The sequence below is a fragment of the Thermobia domestica genome, chromosome 1 (genome assembly GCF_964235325.1).
Source record: "Thermobia domestica chromosome 1, izTheDome1.hap1.1, whole genome shotgun sequence".
Classification (NCBI taxonomy): Eukaryota; Metazoa; Arthropoda; class Insecta; order Zygentoma; family Lepismatidae; genus Thermobia; species Thermobia domestica.
Genome location: NC_137454.1, coordinates 118,433,618 through 118,454,528, shown reverse-complemented (window position 1 = coordinate 118,454,528; position 20,911 = coordinate 118,433,618). Strand labels below are relative to the sequence as shown.

Sequence of the window (20,911 nt, the reverse complement as noted above, 5' to 3'; positions counted from 1 at the left end):
TTTACGTTTAGTATCGTACTTTAAAATTATAAAACCAATTCACCTGCTTACACATGTTTATTATTACTAAGTAATTGGCTAATCTAATCATTGTAGTTTAACATACATGTTGAACATCGCTACTGTATGAGACGGAACATAAGTAAAATTGATCCTAACCACTACTAATGTTTGTAGCTCAGGCAAGTGATCCCATCTGTAGTCAAACCTGGGACAACGTACACAAGAAACTTGCGTCATCTACTCGATCAAGATGTTATTGCTAGCTCTTGATGTAGATAAGTTGTCAATAGTAAACATACAAAATGTTGAAGAAACATCAAAGATAAGCTGATAAAAGAATTGAACTTCAATCTTGTTACCTATGCAGATTGTTAAATATAGTTTTAGCTGTAAATATCTGTGTTACTTTCCTCTTAATAATAATAATAATAAAACTTGATATTGACACTGGAAACAAAAGATATGATAATTTTAAGTGCTGCGTACGATAATATCTTCTGAACAGATTGACAACACTCCACAGTTCTCTTTAGTTGCAAGATTGAATCGGCTCGGCTTCGGTGTAATAAATCAATCTCTTAAAAAAAAAAAAAAAAAGAAAAGAAAAGAAAAGAAAAGTGATAATATATTTCTATACAGGGAGTCCATAAAGTCCTGCAGGAAAGTAAAACTCTATAACTTGGAAACTACGTAATGTATTAAGAAACTCTTTTTGGTGTACTTACAGAAAGCTTCAAAGTTTTGTTTCAGCTAGTTAAGATTCATCGCCAAACTTCCAATTGTGCACTATTCACGTCCAAACACTCTTGCAGTCTTTTTGGGAAACCAAAAATTGCGTGTTGGCGGCGCTCGTCTGGAATGTTCAAAATCACATCAGTTATTTTGTTCTTGAGATCGTGCAGATCGCTTCTGCGAATACACCTTGGTCTTCACGTGTCCCCACAGCCAGTAATCACAAGGCGAAAAATTTGGTGATCTTGCAGGCCAAGGTGTGGATCCTCTTCGGCCAATCCATCTCACCTTAAATTCTTCGTTAAGAAACTGTCGAACTTGAAGGGCATAGTGCGGCCGTGCCCCATCCTGTTGCATGTGGACCTCATTAAGTATGCCTAACCTAGTAAATTCTGGCAAAAGGAATGTCTGTAGCATGTTCGGATAATTGCTACAATTTATCGTCTCTTCCTGGAAGAAAAAAGTGCCGATAATGTGGTCCATTGAAACAGCACACCACACACTGACTTTGGGACTACCCCGCTTGTGCTCCTCGAATTCACGTGGATTTTCCGCCCCCCAAATTCGGCAGTTGTGCCTGTTCACTTTTCCCGACACATGAAATGTGGCTTCATCTGAAAACAGAAATCGAGACAGAAGGTCACCATCTTCTTGTAAGCGAGTAAGCATTGACTCACAGAATTCCATTCTCATGTCACACTTTTCCTCTATCAGATCGTGCACAAATTTTAACTTATAGGGCCGGACCTTCAAATTCTTGCGTACGATCTTGTGCAACGTTGACTTCGGTATTCCCAGTTCCAATGACCTACGTTTAAGCGACTTCATTGGACTCCTGGCTACGCTGTCCTGCAACGTGTGAATCACATCGTCACTCGTTCCTGGCCTTCCACTGCGTGGTAAATCTGACACTCTTCCCGTTTCTTTGAACTTCTCGTACCACCTCTTGATACTTGTTTCTGCTGGGGGTGTTTTCCCATACTTGTTTGGAACTTTCTCTGCACTGAAACGCAAGATTTTAATTCCTCAAACCACAAAACATATTGTGCCTTTTCTTTAATAGATGCCATCTTAAGTCACATGATTACCAGCGCAAACGTCATCGAGCATTGTGGACAGAACAAAACTTTAAACTTCCCTTCTTCCAACCCCAAAAATTTATACACTTAAACGTAACGGTTTCCAAGTTATAGAATTTTACTTTCCTGCAGGACTTTATGGACTCCCTGTATTATTGTATTTCAGTTCTTTTTGGGGGAAGGGGGAATGAGTGACCTTGTGACCAATACAAAGAACCGTTTCTGGTCATTACTGTAGGACATCTTACCTGTGTCGGACTGGCCACATTGGCTACTTGACGATCGCCAAGAGCCCGAGGGATCCCGCAGGGATTACGAGGCGCAGAACCTGAGGCCTTTATCGAATTTTCGCGATCGGAAATGCTTTCTTGAGTATTCCTACCAAAAAGGTTGCGGAAGCCTAAGTTCGTCTTTCCAAAAGAAGTCTTCTCGGGCACGCCCTTGCTCATATCAGTACGGCCCCGTGAGCCAGTAAAATTTCGTACTTATCAAAGGCCCCCTCTAGTTCGTAACCCTTAAGTCCCCTTAAGTTTATATATACATAAAACATAGGTTGTCTCAAAAGTCCCCTGACATACGGTAACTCTGTTATTATCAGTGTTGCAACAAAATGTAAGGAGAGAGACCATCTCCAAATATGATGTTTTCAATCTAAAGTGAAGGATATTTTTAAATTGGACGAGCCGTTTGGGTTGTACACTCTTTATGCGTCCAAAGTTAAATGAATGCAACGTTGCCATTTACCGGGATGGATAAATTCTGTAAGAGTATGGTGAATGGGGGCTGGCCATCGACACGTTAGTGTAAAAGACTTCACTTAACATTCACATAAGTAACTTCATTCACTTATATTGAGGGTCCAGGTAAATGGCAACGTTGCATTCTCATTTAAAGTTGGGGCATAAAGAGTGCACAGCCCCAATGACAGGATTAAAAAAAAAATCCTTCATTTTAGATTGAAAACATATTTGGAGACGGTTTTCCCTCTTACATTTTGTTGTAACTGTGATAATAACAGAATTACCATATAAGGGGACTTTTGAGACACCCTATACATATAATATTGGGTGCTTGAATTCATTCTCGCTGTTGATAAACAGAGAGTAGTAGTTGTGCTATTGCAGCACAGCGGACTGACAGGATACTTTGGAAGTGCTATCTATCCTTGGTCTATCAAAGCATTATTTGACCTTCGAGTAAAGTGAAAAGAACATCTGTTTTCAGTGTCTTGAACATGGCAGGCTTTGTGCCTAAAAAACAACATTTGCGGGAAGCGCTACTCTTCTGCTTCCATCTTAAGAAATCTGCTGCAGAAAGCTATCGTTTGCCAGTGGAGGCGCATGGAGAGCATGCTCTATCGGAAACAATGTATAGAGTAGTTTCGACGATTCAAAAACATTGATTTTGACTTGAGCGACAAAGTGCGTCCTGGTCAGCCGAAAAAGTTTGAAGATAAGGACTTAGAGGCACTACTAGAAGAAGATTCATCTTAGACGCTTAAACAGTTTCTCAAATTCTGAATGTTGATGAATCAGCTGTTAGTAAGCGTTTAAAATCCATCGAAATGATCCAGAAAGTGGGAAACTGGGTACCACATGAATCGACGAAAAGAGATATTGCGAAACGTTTAACCATTTGTAAAGTGCTGCTTCAAAGACATAAACGGAAGTAGATTTGCATTGCATTGTAATCGGCGATGAAAAATGGTTTCGTTACGATAATCCCAAACACAGAAAGTCATGGGTGAGGCCCGGAGAACCACCAACATCAATACCAAAACCAGGCATTCATGGAAAGAAAATCATGCTGTGCGTTTGGTGGGATTAAGTCGGTATGGTTTATTATGAGCTGCTTCCACCTGGTCAAACGATGAATGCTGATCGTTACCGACTACAATTTCTGCATCTGAATCAAGCACTTCAATAAAAACGACTGAAGTATGCCCAGAGACACGACAAAGTATTTCTGCTCCATGACAATGCCAGACCACATGATGCAAATGTAGTGAAAGAAACCTTAGAGGGATTGCGATAGAATGTCTTAACCCATCCGAATATTCACCAGACGTCGCCCCTTCCGACTACCATTTGTTTCGATGCATGCAGCATGACCTTTCTGATCAACAGTTCAGAACTGTCAAAGATACCCATAACTGGCTCGATGTGTGGATTGTCTCACAGAAGCCGCATTTTTCTATCGCGGAACACATTTGCTACCCGAAAATTGGGAAACGGTTGTAGCTGGCGAGGGACAGTACTTTCAGTAGATGTTCTGTTCTTGTGGAATGACAATTTATCATTGGTACAAACAACGGCGGGAATTAATTGAAGCACTATATATATATATATATATATATATATATATATATATATATATATATATATATATATATATATATATATATATATATACAGTGGCGGATCCAGGATATGATCAAGGGAGGGACTAAACCATAGTTTGCCGCGTTATCCAGTGTAAAGCAGGATTAAAGCCCATTGTATCCAGTGTATACCTGAGCGTCGGCTGTACATTTCCTGTACCTGTACATTTCCAGGTACAAACTAAAAATTAAGAAGAAAAGAAATAAGAAAAGAGAAGACCTCACTAGACCCAGGACCTGCGAAAAGGCAGAATACTTAATAATTACATATATATATGTATATATGGGTAGGGGCCTTTAAGGACCCGGGCCAAGAACCCTCAACTTAGCCAGTCCGACACCACCTTGGTGCAGAGCGATGTTCAAGCGTTACTGTTTAACAAGGGCGCCGATCCTGAGGGAGAGCGTACGGGCCCCTCCAATGCTCATATTGGTCCCCCATGTATTTTTATCGTTTGAATAAGGCCCGGATTTATATGTAAAAACAATTTTTTAAACACGTAGAAGCCCAAAACAAAGTTTATAATCTCAATTAAGAGTCTGCAAGTGTGAATTACAAATTTTATTTCACATAAAACTACATATTTTCTGAAAAAAGTTATGTAATTAAATATATTGGACATTTTTGTAAAAAAAAAAAAAAAAAAAAATACATATTTTTAATATTTCCGTTATTTTATTCTAAATTTCAGAACAATTTGTTCTTTTCTTTCTCTCGAAAGAAATTAAGATCGGGAAAAGAATAGGCTACATAATTTAATGGCATGCTAACATGCTCCTATATATGATAAACAATCCCGAACTCCGAAATTTTCTTACCAAATATACAAACTTAAGTCCACCAGATGAGTCAGCGCTTTCGAAAAACTATCTACCCAACTGCTATGAAGAAACATTAACACACATTATTTCCGTATTGATGCAACTAGTGATTCTGTTAGTCTTAGAAAAGTGGGAAATGTTATGGTAGGTATACTGAAAAATGATGAAATAATTTCCAAACAATATTTCTTGCTAGCCTCTAAAGAACTTTCAGTTACGAATCACGTGACAATTGTCAGGCTGTTCAATGAACCTTTGCACATTTTGTGGCCGAATGATGTGAAATATGACAATGTTTTGCTTTTTCTGACATGATGCTCCTTATATGAGGACAGCTGGTGAAGCTTTTTTTGTGCTACCCTAATATGATTCACATGACGTGTAGCGCACACGCCCTACATCGATTGTGTGAAGAAGGCCTAACCCTTTATCGTAAAGTAGACAAGTTACTGTCAAATAGGAAAAAAAAATCGTAAAATCGCGAACTAGAATTCCACTTTTGAAAGAAACAAATCCCGATTGTTCACTTACTCGAACACCCGTAATCACACGGTGGGGTGCCTGGCTTAATGCAGTACTATATTATACGGAGAATTTTGAAGCATTTGCATGTGTGGTAACTAAATTAAACCCAGACAATGCTTCATCCATTGAAATTGTTCAAAATTTAGTAAATGACAGTGGCTTGAAATGTGACTTGGCTTTCATATTTGCAATTTTGGTTTCTTGACTCACTCTATAAAGGAACTAGAAATATGGTAGATTTATTGAGTACTTCGGTTAAAGAAATGCAGTGAGTTGAAAGAAAGCTGAATGTTCTTTCTGCTTCGAAAACTGAAGTTGTAAGAAAAAATTAAGAATTTGTTTGAGAAAAAGATTGGCTATGAAACTCTATGTAAAATAGCTAAAATATTGGAAGGCCGAAACACAAGTGAAGTTGATGGCGTGAATATTTGTGATATGCCCCTTTTCAAATACGCGAAATTAACATCGTGTGATGTAGAACGTTGCTTTTCTCAAAATAAGGCATTATTCCGTGACAATAGGCATGGCTTTACGATGGACAATTTGCAAAAGACGTTAGTTATTCACTGCAATGCCCATGGAATTTCGAAATCTGATGAATAGAAGCTATTGGTATGTATTTTTCTTATTTTGGGCAGTTTTCCATACTTTTCGTTGACATTTTTTGTTAAATATTTTTTAAAAAATTTTTAGCAAATATTGTTTTTTTCATTTTTAGCACATAAAAAATAAATATTTTAAAGTTTTTTAGCATATAATATCAGGGCCCTGGTTATGAATATACAGTATTTGGCATAATTTGAATTCAATTTGTCTTAAAATTCTCATATATGCCTTCTCAGATCCTTGTCTGCAACCACACACACACATCAGAATTGCCCCCCCCCCCTCAAGATTAGACAGAAACCGGTGCCCTTCGTGATTATGGTTGTTCTTATGGCTCTTCTTCAAATCTTCTTGTGTACACGGCTCCGGTGCGGTAAAAGCGTGTTCAGTTTCTGGTAGGAGCTCATGTGGTTTGGATCCCATTTTAACTTAAGATCTATGTCTCATATAGTTTCGGTGCTGAAAGATGCTAAGCTTTAAATTAACTTATCGAGTTTCCCTGTCGCTTGTATTTCGTAGAATATGGAATAGGAATAATGAAGGGACAAAACATGGAACAAGATATATATATATATATATATATATATATATATATATATATATATATATATATATATATATATATATATATATATACAGTGTGCGAATTGAAAATTTTTCCCAGGGGGGGATGAATTTCACCCATATGCGCACCCAGTCCTCCCCTTACACACACACACACACACACATATATATATATATATATATATATATATATATATATATATATATATATATATACGCAGGCCCGTATCCAGGGGGGTCTAGGGGGCCGCCCCCCTAAATTTTGTCGGCCCCCCTAAAATTTTCACGGTAGGCTTGCAAATGAACTATAATACGGTGATGAACTATAATATTTTTGGATCGGGCCCCCCTAACTTGAGCCGGCCTCCCCTACATTTTTTGGCTGGCTACCGGCCTGTATATACGGTGGTGAAATAAAAATACGAAATTTTAATTTCCGATTGGAGTAAAGTTATTTTCAAGTAACACGGGTTCTTTTCCAGTAACTGCAGACTCTAAAACATTTGGTGACCTTTCCACCCCCTTCGAGTTTCCTTGCGTACTTCGGACCCACCCCCGCAGCCCTCTTGCGGAGGAAACCATCCCTTTACTTGGGGAAGGAAGTCAATGACCTTGGCTGTATTTCCAATTTGTCATTGGCGAGTGAAGATCGTAGGTTACTTAGAAAGGCTAAAGTGCACAGCGAAACCCGCGAAATAGTTCAATGAGGCAAAATGTCTGCATCCAATTATTGAAGGATCTCGGTCACAGCAACTTGTCCCTCCCTCTTTCGAGTGAGATACGAGAAAACACACATCGGCATAACACCAATTGGGACACACTTGAAATATAGTTTTTTTTTTTGTTTTTTGTTTTTTTACTAACAAGTACAAAACATTTGAGATGTGAGATGTTTCATAAATCTTCAGTCAAGCAATATTTAGGTTAGCTACACAAAGTAAGAATTGTTCCCTTTTTCTATCTTCATGTCCATTCAAAAATACTCCAGAGGGGGAAAAAGTTATCCCTGCCAGGGATAAAATTTTTCTTCTCCAGAGGGGGAAAGATTTTTGTCAGGGGGGGAAATCCCTGGCATCCCCCCCGCCAATTCGCACCCTGTATATATATATATATATATATATATATATATATATATATATATATAGAGAGAGAGAGAGAGAGAGAGAGAGAGAGAGAGAGAGAGATAGATATAGATATAGATAGATAGATAGATAGATAGATAGTAATTAGTGTCCTGGACTTTTATACGGCAGTTTAGGGTTGATTTTCGTCTTACATTAATAACTTTGTTTGTTTTGATCAATCTTTGAATTACTTTCATATCAGATTGTGTTCATTTTTATTTTCATTTAATTAATTATGAAATCCTTGTATGCTGAAAACGACACAACCGAAAATTAAAGTATAATTTTAAACTTATTACAATACTCAGTGGTGCCCCCCCCCTTATGTCCATGACGCACCCCTCTCAATTGTCTATCCGTAGGTGTTCTTCCGTGAAAAAAAAAAAAAAAAACTTTTCGATTAATTTTTAACCCCCTCAAACATATTTATATAGATTTTAATCCCCCCCAAATATTTCAATGATGCAGTTGGCGTCATAGCCCCCCTTTGTGGGCACCTCTGCAATACTAGTATTCAAACTTATAAAACATATGAGCCACATTCAGGAACGATTTAAATGTGATTAGAGCAGTACTAAGGATTTGACTAAGGTGTGATTATAATTTCCGTGTTGAGAAATGTACGGCTTATGTCCAAACCGATAGAAGCAACTCACGACCTTTCCGCAAGGCTGTCCAAATACATTAATACAAAATAGGATAAGAGTGAATAGTAAATAATGTAGCTTTATGTCGTACCTCTTTTTCTCGTAATGTATTTAGACAAGCCTACGGAAAAGTCGTGACTTACATCTTCCGATAAAAGTGATAATGATATCATAAACGTCGTTTTGAATACGGGAATTATAGTCATGCATTAGCCAAATCCTTAATAAGATACTAATCACACGTAAACTTGTTTCTGAATATAGTCCATCATGCCGAGGACAAGAAGGTACATATTCCAAATAATAATAATAATAAAAAAACTATGAGTTAAAACTTATTCGTCGTTTCTTTACAGGACATTACCAGTAAAAATATTCAAATCGCTCTCCTAAAAAGTTTAAGTTTGATTTTGAGTAGTTTTACTCACGAGATGAGAAATATCTCTTCTCGTCTCGGAAAAAAAAACTTAAAAAAAAGAGGGTAAATACGAATAATGCATTTTCTAATTCGAGATGAGACGAGATACATTACAATTCTAGTCTTATGGGTAACACTAGTTAGCTTTCAAGTCTAATATCCCAAACATAGTTTTAGTGTTCCATGTTCTATAATATAAAGCCTATATTTTGATAGTACGAACATTACGAAGAGTATTTATCAGATTTAACGATAGGGAAGTTATTACAAAATATACTCGAATAAATTTAGTTTGATTGTTATGTCACACTCATCCTGAACCTCTCGTAACGCAGAAGGTTTTCCACTAATTTGTAGGTGAAATTAAGAATAAAAATCAGGATAAATTTACTAAACGAGACGAGACGAGATGAGAAGAAATTCGAGACAACCGAGAAAGAATTATTCGAGAGAGTCGAGACAAGAAATCTACAAAATTTATGAGACGATACGAGTAAACCTTATTTTTCGTTTCGTCCCGTCTCATGGGCAACACTAATTTTGGTTGCTACTGTTCTGTAAAGTAATTTTATCTGCTAGTTTCAGGTTAGTTAGACCTGTAGCCATCAGTAAACCTTAACTTTGAGATTCTTGAGTGTGTATATAATACTTCTAAGGTGCGAAAAATCAAACAGTCGGTTATCTAGAGCTGTTCCAGCATTAATTATATGTGGACCTACATTGAACGTTCGATTGGAGCTACATGTGCTACCACCGAAAACTGAAAGTACGGCAATTCTATTCAAGGAAACTACAGTGGTTCAGTGGTAGAGCGTTCACCTCTGGTGTATTGAGTCCCTGGTTCGATCCCAGCTTGCCCCATATAGATTTTGTGAAGAACAAATACCATGTGCTTGGGTTTTCTCGGGGTTCTTCCGTCCAACTTCATTCATTCTCATCCAATGTTTCTTTCAGAAATAATATTCCGAGGGAGCACACTTAGTATTCCGAGGGGGCACTGCTGATAATATTCTATTTATTATTATATTATAAACCTACTATTTTGGTCTGCTCCGGAAGCAGTGATCCAAAAAAAAAAAAAAAAAAAAAAAAAAAGCTGTGGAAGAAACACTGTTCTCATCAGTACTGTCTCCTTTTGCCAATACGTAATAACCGTGGGATGTAAAACTGAAAGATTTTAATTCATTTCATTTACTTTTAGGCCTATTCAAATATTATGCTGTATGCACAGAGAGTTGAGACTGTCAGAATCAGAAGTAATAAGCAAACACTAAATCAGAAGAAATAATCATTGCATTTTATTGTATTTAGCAAGTTCAAAATAACGGAAATTTAACCGTGTTATTATTGCATTTTTCCTCTGCTTCTTTCTTTTTGAATATGCATAGAAGGGACGAGATACATTTCCTGTAATAAAATAACTAAGAAAAATAGTTGTGTTATAACATAATATCGATGAACTTTACTAACTTTCACAAACATTTTATTCTATACTGTATTTGTTTGCTACGTAGTACCGTAGAACTACAGCTATTTCTGGTCTCCTTTTCTTCCTTAGCTATTAAAAAAAAAAAAAAAAGTAACTGTAGATCAATAGCCTGCGAGGTAGTTGTTATACAGCTTCAGCGAACGAACGAACGGCTTTCTCTGTTGGCTCGTTCATACAATACTGTAATGTTGTACGGTATATATCTACACAAACAGCAGGCAGCTCTTTTTTTGCTTTCACTATGGTCGTTCAAAAGGAGAAAGCTTAGAACTTCTGTATAGCAGGATTTCTTAGGTGGATGGTTGTGAGTGGCACTGGCGACGAAGAAAAGCAGTCCTTTCTAAAATGTCTGTCTTCGGTTTCTACTTCCAATTCTAGGTAGCTGTAAGCCTGTAACAACATAAAAAAAAAGACGAAAACAGAATTTAATATTTGTAAATTATTATTATTATTATTATTATTATTATTATTATTATTATTATTATTATTATTATTATTATTATTATTATTATTTTAATTTGTATTTTATAGGTTTATCTTTCTGTAATGACTCAATTGTATCATTAATCTGGGGATGCGACTTGTAAACGCGAATTTCTGTTTTGAGTTTTAAAATAATAATCTTTGAAAGATACAATCACCAAAAGTCCATCTTCCCATTAATTTTCTTGTCAATAACTTCGGAAGGAAATGGACAACATGACTACGGTGGAGGATCATAAATCTACAGTTTTCGATGGTTCAGTAGAATTTCGTTCCCCGAACTGATCTCAAATTCGTCAAGAGTTGTGCACTTTTGTTGGCAAGTGTACAATATATACAATAAAAATCTCTATGTAAAAGAAATCCTGCGTGACTGACTCACTGATAGACTGATCTACGCCCGTGACAGTACATAGGCTTTGTAACGTAAGGTACCACCAAGGAAAGATCTTTTTAAATTCGACAGGGAAGGGAGGAAGAATGGGGTGACAACTAATATAGTATATAATATAGTAAACTGTCTATATCTCCAAATCTCTGGAGAATAGGAACATGGAATTTTATATACAGACTTCGCATTTAAAATAATGACATACATGTTTCAGCATTTCGTAATCTTTGCTTTGGAAGGGAAGAAAAAAGGATGAGGTAGGAATCGTTATAACAGGATGACCATATTTCGAAATCTTATAAAGGTTAGAGACATGAAATTTGATATTTACACTTTTCATTTGAAATAATTAAATGTTTTCGCTGCTTTTTAAAAATATTTCGCCTACAAGGGAATAAAGGGAGGGTGGGGTTGCAGTTGCTAAAATAAAGTGGCGATATCTTGAAGTCCCTTAAGGTCAAAGACATGGAATTTGGTATTTAAGCTTTCTAGTTTAGCGTTTTTTTTTTTTTTTTTTTATATTTTCCCTAAAAGAAAAATATTAGGGTTGCAATTATTATATATAATAAGATTATTATATGTCGAAATCACTTAAGATTAGAGACATGTTAGGGATATGAAATTTGGTATTAAATTTCTTATTCAAAACAAGTAGGCATATACCACAGTGTTTCCCGAAATTCCAATTTTAACGAGAGAATGGGAAGCAATTTCTTTCTTTTCTTTTCATTTTCTTTCCTTTTTCTTTTCTCTTTTTTCTTTCTTTTTTTTTTTTTACGTAATAATGACTTCGATGTTGTCAGTTTCATCGTCAGGTAGAAAAAGAGGGCTGGAGCATTGGAAGTTAATTTTAAAACACAATTAGCATTTGGGTTTACATGAGTTCTTATCATTTCACTTTGAAGGAAGTGTGTGTTCTAAGGGAAAAGTGGTTTTAATTTTTCGTAAAGAATAATGCCATAAACGTATTCTTGCCGTGCGAAGAACGAAAGCAAAGACTGAAAAATGAGATACGAGACCGTATGACGATTAAATTCGGAGATCTGCTGATCGCGAGACACAACTTTATTCATTTGCTGCGCTAAGGAATAACTTCTGTTGTATATCGTTGGTATAGTTGTCATTATGAGAATTTATGACCTACTTAACTCCAACACAACATAGTGCGCTCGATATAATCACTGTCTCATGTGTGTCAACAAAACAGCGAGGCTGGAATAAGAAAATGAAATTTACAACGAATACGAAGTATAGACGATGTTTAAAAAACAAGAGAGAGAAAAAGAGAGAGAGATTGAAGAAACATTCAGTGTAATGAGTTATATGATAGGCAATGTAGAAAATAGGTGGGGAAAAGTTAAAGAGATTCGAAATTCATGAGAATATCCTGTGGAAACACGCCCTTACGGATCAGAGTAGAACAAAGAGAACTTAAAGAGGTCGATCATTTCAAATATCTGGAAAGTGTTTTGACGGGAGACGCTTATTCTACCAAAGAGATCAGGTCAACAATTGTCGTAGGTAAAGAGAAATTAAACAAACAAACAAATCTGAACTAGCAGGCTTAATATTAGACTAAGGAAGAAACTTGTCAAGTTCTATATATGGAGTATTGGAGTGTATGGTTCAGAGACTTGGACATTACGGAAATTAGAGAAGAAATATTTAGAGAACTTCGAAATGTGGTGTCGGAGAAAAATGTACAAAATGAAAGAGAGAGAGAGTAACAAACCAACGTAAATAAATAAATAAATAAATAAACGTGTTTTAAAATGGGTAGGAGGGAAGAGGACGCTTTTAGTTAATCCTTCGTACGAAGGCCAATTGGATTGAACACATTTTGCGAAGAAATTTCTTGAGAACACTATAGGGGGGAAGATGAAAGGAAAGAGAGGAAGAAGAACACAACTGATCGATGATTTGAAAGATAGAAGAAAATATTGAGAGTTAAGAGAGGGAGCTGAAGTTCAAGAAACGTGAAAGGCCCGAACCTAAATAATAATAATAATAATAACCTCCAGGTCCTGCAAACAGGCCGAATACTTAATAACAAGATCAACTACTCAGCTATAGAATGCGTTTGCAGCCTGCTATTATGGTTGCAGAACATTGTGGAAGAGCGTGGCACGTGTGCTAATTATCTTCTGATGGTTGAGAAAGAAAACGAGTCGCTCAGGAAGAAAAAGTAGAATCTAGAAGTTTCAATCCAAGGTTGATCGGTTTGAATGCATGGTCCCCAGTAAAGCTTATGCGCACGAAATGATCACATATTCAAATTTCCTCGGAACACTTGGAAAGAACGTGTGACTGGATTTATATATTAACGACGTAGACTAATCATAAACAAAAGTACGTGAATTATATCCGTATAATCAAATTTCCGTATGATCACATATTCAGATCTTATACGTGACGAAGGTCATACCCCGGAAAATGTTTTGATATGTTTCATGCTAGATTTCAAAAACTACACATGGTTCAGCAATTAGGTCCGCATTTGTTTGTGTTCAGTTGTGCAAAAGCTTGAGAGTGGCGTTTGTTCCATCTTTCTAGCTCCATGATCATTGCCACGTCTACAGATTGGGCAATTTATCTTGACATCCGCTATAACGGACAAACCAAAAGAGAGAGAAAAGCGAAACTTTGTACGAAGCAACTATAGAAAGGGGGATATCTTTCTATGTATTAAACAGAAACATTCAACAAACAGTGTTGCCAACCCAATAGGAAGTTATTTTTTTAAAGTGGCACCACCGCAGATTATTAGGTATTTCAAATCAACTTGTCAAACATAATCTTAAAATACCACTTTTATTATTCAGTGTTGCAAACCAATGATGTTATAGTATCAAACATCCAAAGTTCGGAAGCTTCTAACTCAAATACAGCATAACGGAGATGTACAGGATAATGCACATTGAAAATACTTTAGTGTTGGATACGATGGTCATGGTATGACTTGTTTCGAACGAATAGGAACCAAGTTACCAGAGCTTGAAAAAAAAATTGAAAGTATTTATTTCGAAAAAATGCTGAAGTAAGTATCATATATAGTTACTTCTATGATTTGTAATTGATATGTAAATTATTTTGCCGTTTACAGAACTTCGATATCACAAACCGTTCCGGAGATATGATAAACATTGCTGAAGTTTGCAACACTGGTTAAATCGTGTAATTGTGAGAACTTGTAATTACAGCTACTAAAAGCTACAGTATTGCTGTATTGCTATATAAGAGAAGGGAAACAACAATTATTTTAAATATTTCCCACAAATACGCTATTTTCAGCAGGAAGGATAGATACAGGTAACACAACCTTGTGAACGCATTAACTTCCGTAGCTGGGATTGGATTTCAATTATACTTTGCTAAAACATTAAGTGCCTTAATAATGCGGTTCAGTTCGACGATGGGTGTTGTGGGTGTAAGGGGGAGCTAACCCGCTTACCATATAGACGTGGCAATGATCATCATGGAGCTAGAAAGATGGAACAAACGCCACTCTCAAGCTTTTGCACAACTGAACACAAACAAATGCGGGCCTAATTACTGAACCATGCGTAGTTTTTGAGATCTAGCATGAAACATATCAAAACATTTTCCGGGGTATGACCTTCGTCACGCGCGTGCTTTCTTCGTGTTTTTACCATGTCCTCACTCTTTTTCTCCATGTGATATGAATCATGATTTTTTTTTTTTTTTTTTTGCAATAGTTTATTCACATACAGAATTACTTTGTGGTCTAAGCAACATTTTTTTTTTAGCACTTTGCCCACCTGAGATATTACGCTCCAAACATGGCATAAAAATCATGAACTTCAACTTTCGGACCCCCATAATTCTATAATGCCAGTAGTATCATAGGTGTGGATATTTCTACAGACTCTTTACATGCAATAGTATTCAGCACAAAACTTATGAACCCCCCACTTTATGCCATTCCAAAATACAGCCCCTTTAAAAGTGTAATTTTCTGTACTTTTTCTAGTGATTTCATGTATTGGTTTGCATATTTATTAAGAAGCGAGAGTAGATGTTCTCCGTGTACCTCAATCTCTCCTCTCAACATTCGTTTTTGTTTGGTGTTCGTCTGATTCGTACGTCCTGAGCAACTGTAGTTTTCGTAAACGCTTGCAAATGAAAAAAAAAAAAAATGGCACTCCATCGACAACAAAGATGGCCGCTATTCAGGAACACATGCACATACGACAACGTGAATAGTGTTATTGACCTTCTCATACACAAGGCTCGTCACACTCAAAGTTTTATAATTTTCGGAGATGGTCGAGCAACCATTTTCGTCATTTTTGGACCACTTCATATGGATTGACCCATGTGCAAGTGATTTCGAATGGAACTGCAAGCGACGGTCGTCCCACGGAATTGCCGCTTGCAAGATTGTAAAAAGTCAGTTAACCATCCACGTGGTTTACATGATGGGACAAGAGGGTTTCCATAGCAGATATGCTCGTCGGTGCCCCCTGGTAGAGACATTTTAGTTGGAGCCTTAATTGATAGGCCGGCAAATTCCAGTACAATCGGATTCAACGTGACGTGCCGTATTAGCACATGAATATTAAACAATAGAAATCCATTGTTAAGACAGACAATGCTCCGGCGCTCCTCTCGTACTATTACCCCTGACACCTTCTCATCAGCGAGAACATCTTTGGTGGTTTCGGGATAGATTGCAGTGGATTAGATATGCTTCGTACCTGGATTGTTAACTTACTCGCCTTCGGTGCAAGAGAGCTGGGTTTGTTTCCCTATTTGAGCTCATTCGGTTCGGATCCCACGTTAAGCTGCAAGTTTATGTCTCGGTATTGAAAGAGATGCCTTGTATGAGTGCCAATAAGTTACACATCTAGTTCGTCTCTGATCTACATTCCGGTGAGTCATACATTTGTCGTGTCATCTTGTGCTCCGAAAGTATCTGAACACATTGTCGCACCCTATCTTACATTAGAATAATACGCGTCTCATACCATCAAGGCGACCCGACATGGTCTAATTGGCATATGCCTCCTACTTTGGCCAGGGCTCGATTAACCCACCTGGAGGTCCAGGGCTAGAAAAAATATGTGGCCCTTGCTGACTTCACCTAATACATTTCTGTGAAAGTACAGTAGGAAAAAGTTAAGGGAATATGTTTCATATTTTTGCTCATATTTTATTTTATGATGATGATTGTATGTTCATGATTCTTTTTAGATAGCTAGTTTAAATTTTGATCAGAGTGGAGGCAACTGTCCACCTGGAGGCCCGGGACTATACGAAAGAGGTTCAATCATTATTGTCCCCGGTACATTTAAAATACTTGAGCTGATAGGGGATATTGTAGCCTAGTGTCTTAGATGCCTATATGCTAAATTTCCGAACCATAGCTGCTATATTAATATTATTTTTTGTCGTTTCAGGTGTGAGAGGTGGCACCTAGCTTGAAAAATGGAGAAAACCAAACAACGAGCTGTCATCAAGTACCTCCAGAAAAAGGGGTTAAGCCCAAAAGAAATTCATGAGAACATAATCAGTGTGTTGAGTGATGGGTCTCCTTCTTACCAGGTGGTAAAGAAACGGTGCCGCGAGTTCCGTTGCGGCAGGGAAAGCTACCAACAGGCCCCTGGTGCTGATCCTCCAACAACAGCATGCACCCCAGAAAACATTGATGCTGTGCATGATACGATTATAGCAGACAGACGAATCACGGTGCAACAGTTAGCAGACATCATGCACATGTCTGTAGGCTCAGTGGAAACCATTGTGCGTGAACGCTTGGGATTCAGAAAGGTCTCAGCGCAATGGGTACCCAAAATATTATCTCGTGAAAATCAGAAAGACAGAGTTCGATGTTCAAGGGCTGGTTTGGAGGTTATGGGGGCAGACCTGAAACAGTTCTGCGATAGATTTGTGACAGTGGATGAGACGTGGCTCCACCACTATGTCCCCGAGTCCAAACGACAGAGCATGGAGTGGCGGCACAACAGTTAGCCTCCACCACGCAAGTTCAAGGTGCAAGCATCAGCACGCAAGGTTATGGCCACATTTTTGGGGGGGATGTGAAGTGTGTGCTCCTTATTGACTACCTGGAGGTTGGACACGCTATCACGGGGGCCTATTATGCAGTCCTAATCCCTAAGTTACGCGAAGCAATCAAGGAAAAACGGCGGGATGTTGCAGCGAACAGTGCTGTTCCACCAAGATAATGCTCCGGCCCACAAAAGCCATCTTACTGGTGCCGCAATCCATGCTGCTGGTTTTGATGTGTTGGAACATCCTCCCTACTCACCCGACCTCGCCCCTAGTCACTTTCATTTGTTCCCAAAGTTGAAGGAGCACCTCAAGGGGAAGAAATGCAGCTGTTATTGAAGCTGTGGAGGAATGGCTCACGGCTCAACCAGAGACTTTCTTTGAAGCTGGCATAGTGGTTTTACAACATAGGTGGAAGAAGTGCATTACTAAGGTGTGAATCAGGTTTATTGTTCCAAAACGAAAAATAAGAAAAAAAAATGAAACATGATTCCCAAACCAAAATTGTTTATTTCATAGACTACATGATACATACATGAATTAAAATTTCTTCAAGCAGACAGCATATGGGCCTTCTTTTCCTGCCACGCGCAGCTTCTTGAGGTTGGCAAAAAGGCGTTTTCCGTATTTTGCAGCCACTTGCTTCGAAATACGGGTCCAATTTCGCTTAAATTACGTTATGTTCTCGCAAAGAAGCTTTTTAGCAACCATTTCTCTCTTTACCATAGCCCAGAACCGCTCAATTGGTCTACATTGTGGCACAGACGTTGGGTTGTCAACTCGTGACACATATGAAATGTGATTGTTCTCCAAAAATTGCACGGTGATCTGAGCATAATGCGATGATGCCTTGTTCGGCCAAAATAAAATGGGCTGGGTAATGTTCAGACTATGTATCCATGGCAACAAAATGTTTCGTAGACAATTGGATACATACACTGTTTAATGTTTTGGCAGTCACAAACGCTGGAGAAAGCCTCCCATTTCTGTGTCAGTGCCTGCCACACCATAATTTTCTTTGGAAATTTGGATTTCTGTTTTGTCATGGCTTCCAGAGGGGGTTGGCACCCTCGTACAATAGAGACATATTCATTAGCGTTCATCTCTGAATCGTCCCATTCGACTTTGTTTCATCATCGATGATGAAGAAAAAGTTACCTCCCGAAGGTATGGCTTTCTTAATTTTGCACAATTTTTCTTTGCTTTCTCCAATTCATCTTTTCGTATTTTTGCCACTGTCTGTCTTTTTCGTGAGTGAATTCCGGCAGTTTTCCGATTTCTCATCACTGATGCTTGCGAAATGTTTAGTTTTAGAGCAGCTTGTCGCGTTGACAGATTTGGTTGTTTCACGAACATCTTCTTTGTTTTTTCCATCTTCTTGTTACATGCTGTGCGCTGGGGCCCTGAATTTGTGTTGTATCGAACTTCACCAGTGTCAAGAAATCGTTTAATAATTCTGTTGATCCTTCTTTCACACACACCTTGTTCTTTGAAGTAAGACACTGTCACCTGACGAGCGTAATTCTGTTCCTGGAAAAACCTGGCGATCGCAGTGTTTTGCTCTTCCGTATCTTTTGATTTAGGCATACTGCCCATGTAAACCGTACAGTCGCTATCAAACACTCATAAGTCACTGCACAATTTGGGTACAAGGCGCCTTCACTCCTTGCTCCTGTTCACAGTGGTGCCAACTCAAAGTTTGGGACAATAAACCTGAATCACATCTTATGAAAGGAGACTTTTTGGAAAAATAATACTGCTTATAGGTCAGGGACAATAATTATTGAACCACCCTCGTAGACCCCTAAGCCTCCTCCCCTAATCCGGCTCTGACCTTGTCCTACTAGATTTCCAGGTGTAAGCCCTATCGAACCGCTCTGGGACATGGTGAGATGTGCCTTACCGCCAGCCAAGCACAAACAATAATCATCATACAACTACACTAATATCTATAGCGTAGCGTGAAATATATCAAATACACTACAAGCATTCAGCATGTGTATGACCGGTCACCTCTCTGAACGGTAGTTGTTTGTGTGACCGCTTGGAGTAGTTACATGTGCTAATTGAGGTATTTATTGTGTATTTGAACACCCTGATATGTAGGATGTCCAACGGGCAACACTTTGTGTTCACTACCATCTAGCGTACCAACCTCCGAGCAGATCCGTGCATTCCTATTTGGTGTTTTTAAATATGTTTCCATCAACATACTCCTAGAAAAGGCTTACGTTGAATGGATTTCGACGACTTAATTGTCTTTTAAGATATGCCTTGCTTCTTATTGAATTGAGTGTAGATATGGTCATTAAAGGTTGGGATTTTTATTATGTATTTGGTATTAACATTAAAAAAAAAAAAAAAATCTTTATCATACAAGTTGACCCAATGTGTTGGATGTATTATATACTAGGACTATTTCCTTGATTGCATATTTCAATTGTTATGTTCGTATTTTATTACTTTTTTGTTTTTATTTTATTTTATTTTATTTTTTATAGGATAGTGTGTACTTAGCGCTTTCATGTTTATCACTCGAGTGAATGTTAATGTTTCTTGAATAAGCGTAATATTTACTTTCGTCTGTATTAAAATTAGACAACTTTTGAATACTTTATAATTTTTGCTGGCTGGTAGGTACTTGTACATAAACTCCTATTACACTGCTCTTCTTAAAATTGAAATATATATTATTTCAACCCTTAACATTTTACTCAAATAGAATTTTCCGATTTATCCAGGAGAGTCCCGATTTTTCTGTTATTTCAGTAAGAAGTAAGTGCATAATTTTAATATATTGTAAATTTTCAATAAGATGTCCCGGGTTTTTAGTCTAGTAATATGGGAGCCCTACACGTAAATCTACATTATTGATATTATTTAGATCTTTGCGAATAAAATAGTGTAATGATGTCGTAATTCACAGACATGGCCTACTCTTTTGTGTCCCTGTCGGATGTTTTTGCTATTGTAATTTTCCAATTTATTTACGTAGATAACTAACAAAACATAGTTGCAATATAAGTTTCTTCCTTTCCCATGTTTTATTCGGTGTAATAGTAGTGATCTCCATGTTTATTTGCTTTTTAAGAAAAATAAAAACTTTTTAAATGAATGATTTTATACACTAAAAAGGATATTTATAGGCGGGGTTAAATGAAGAAGTGGGACTAAAACTTTAATAAACACTGGGAGCTCTTCCTAAGGTTGAGAGCTAAAGTTTTATAGATATTAGGGAAGTTTTTTGCTATAATGAGTTATAATCAGTGGATCCCGTGCTTCACGGAATGTACTTGTCACATGTTCACAATTAGAGATCTATAATAGAAATAAATATTACTTAAACATTAAATTGTAATTAATATTTTTATTCTTATGCCCATTTCTTCATTAAATACACATTCAGGACACGTGCAACCCCCCTCGTTGTAAATAAACACTATCTAAAATGAGGAGCTAGCAGTGAAAATAGAATACTTTCCGAAATTTTTTGCCGTCATGTTTCTTGCAAAAGCAATAGTTTACGTGTAAGTCGGTTGAAGGAAAAGGATTTACCATGCAAAACAGTATAACATTTTTCAAGTAGGGAAGAAAACAGAAGCCAGGAGGGAAGAACAT

The 20,911-nt window shown here is 37.4% G+C and overlaps 1 protein-coding gene across 2 annotated transcripts in view; it reads right to left on the bottom strand.

Annotated features, from left to right (window-relative positions):
- LOC145666543 (uncharacterized) overlaps positions 1-20,911 on the bottom strand; it is a 45,683-nt gene that overhangs the window by 12,136 nt on the left and 12,636 nt on the right. Inside the window, exon 2 of one of the 2 annotated variants that reach the window (XM_081733861.1) lies at positions 10,183-10,779. The exons of the other annotated variant lie outside the window; for it this stretch is intronic. The gene's annotated coding sequence lies outside the window, so the exon portion shown is untranslated. Of the gene's footprint in view, positions 1-10,182; positions 10,780-20,911 lie in introns of those variants that run through there. 2 annotated transcript variants of the gene reach the window in all.